Here is a 203-nt window from a genome sequence, read left to right on the forward strand (position 1 = left end):
CCAGCCCCAAGCGGCCCAGCTCGGCCACCCCGGGCACAAACAAAAAGCCCACGAGCCCAAGTGCAGCTCCTGCTCCAGGCACCACCTCCAAACGCCCCGGCACCAGCACCACCCGTCCCTCCACCCTAACTCCAAAAGAGACTAAACCAAAGGTAAGAACTGCCTGGCTCTGGGAGCACCCAGGGCTCGCTGCAGGGCAGCCT

This window comes from Geospiza fortis, unplaced genomic scaffold (genome assembly GCF_000277835.1).
Source record: "Geospiza fortis unplaced genomic scaffold, GeoFor_1.0 scaffold178, whole genome shotgun sequence".
NCBI classification, from domain to species: Eukaryota; Metazoa; Chordata; class Aves; order Passeriformes; family Thraupidae; genus Geospiza; species Geospiza fortis.